Raw genomic sequence first — 1,716 nt, 5'->3', positions numbered from 1 at the left:
GGCCCTGCCCTTGCCTGGCCTTGCCTTGCCTTGCCTTGCCTTGCCTTGCCTTGCCTTGCCTTGCCCTGCCCTGCCCTGCCCTGCCCTGCCCTGCCCTCCCCGCCCCAGGGCATATACCAAATCTGACTGACTGCTGGGGCAGAGGCGCGGGGGCTGCGGGGGGACAACCCGGGCAGTCAGTAATGTACGAGAATGCTAAAGCAGCTTCACGGCGGGGGTCTTGCGAAAGGCCGGACAGAGGGGTACGAGGACCGTCCCCTTTCCCGGGGTTTGCCAGCCCCGCGGGTAGAAATCGACTCTCTCGAGGGTGACCTGGGCCGAAGGCAGCGACAGCGAATTCTTCCCCGACTGGGCAATTCGCTCGTTCAAAAACCCGCGGCTTCGGACCAGCTCGGGTTGCTTTTTGCAATGTGAGAGGCAGGGCTCCGTCTGAAGCACTGGGGAGTTTCTCCGTTAAAACAGTCGAGAGCCCCTAATTTTTAACTGTGAGTTTCAAATCCTCGTTTGCACCTTTTTTTTCCCTTTTTTCCTTTTTTCTTTTTTCTTTCTTTTTCTTTTTTCTTTTTTTTTTTTTTGCTTCCTTTTTTGTCAGCCTTACCCAAACTTTCCCTTTATTTTCTCACTCCGCTCCTCTGCTGGCTGCCTGCTCCTTGTTAACTGCGCTTGTGCCACTGAAGGGTCGCTGTTTGTGTTGGTGTTCGGGCTGTCGGGAAGAAGAGTCCAGCGTAGTTTGATGTTCTCGTTCTGGCCTCTGTATTTTTCACACGGGCACTCCTCCCCCTTAAAGTTTTACTCTTCTTGGCTTTCTTCTCTAACACGTGAAGATAGGTGAAAGGCTCTGAATTTTTGGTAGCAGCACAGAGAAGCGGGTGGCAGGCAAAGGGGTGTCAAAATGTTTTGACAAAACCGACAAGGTAAACAAGTGAGTTTTATTTTTATTCCTGATTCCTTCTGCTGTTGCCGCTTGCAACAATGAAAGATAATTTCAGCCCGGAGCTTTTTTTCAAGCCTGCGGTTCCTTTTACTCCGCTCATTTGCACGTGATTTCGCTCGCTGGCACCTCGGAACGTTGTGCGTGGGTTGCGAACGTGGCAAGGAGATACGTGTGTAGAGTTTAAAGCTGGTTAAGGTTAGTCAAAATGGACTTCCAGAACGATCACCTTTTCTGAGAGCCTGCTTTAACCAGAGCCTAATCTTTGGACCTGAATTTCATGGCGTTTTTTTTTTCTCGCGCGTTGAAGGGGCCTGATGGCACAGGACGGATGCTCCTCCCGTGTGGCAGCTGGAGTTCCTCTGCTGGAGTCGGGCTGCTGCTCTGCCCCTGTCAGCGATGCTGCCGCCCCCCACTCCCAGACCGGTCACGCCAGATGGTCTCAGATCCGCCCTGGGAGTTTCTCTGTGGCTGCCTATCTTTCTTTTTGACTTCTTCCCTTTCCAAAGCATTTGGTTCCTAATGGGAGTGTGTTTCAGCAGCCTGCGGCATGGGGGAAAGCCAGCCTATGCAGGGGTCCGCAAGGCATCCCGCTTCCAGCAAAACACCAGAGGGCTCTGAGGCTTTCCCGGGCCGTGCGGTGCGTGCCAGTAATGCAGGTCTGAACAGCTGCCGATGGCAAAGAGAAGGAGATGCCAAATCATCCATTTTTAGGGGTCCACAGAGGTACTTCTCCAATGGTATACGGGATATTTTATTGCAGCTTGGGTGGTGTAAAGGTTGCT

The sequence above is a fragment of the Buceros rhinoceros genome, unplaced genomic scaffold (assembly GCF_000710305.1).
Source record: "Buceros rhinoceros silvestris isolate BGI_N320 unplaced genomic scaffold, ASM71030v1 scaffold33472, whole genome shotgun sequence".
NCBI lineage: Eukaryota > Metazoa > Chordata > Aves > Bucerotiformes > Bucerotidae > Buceros > Buceros rhinoceros.
The sequence above is the reverse complement of the archived record's forward strand: the minus strand, read 5'-3'. Positions refer to the sequence as shown.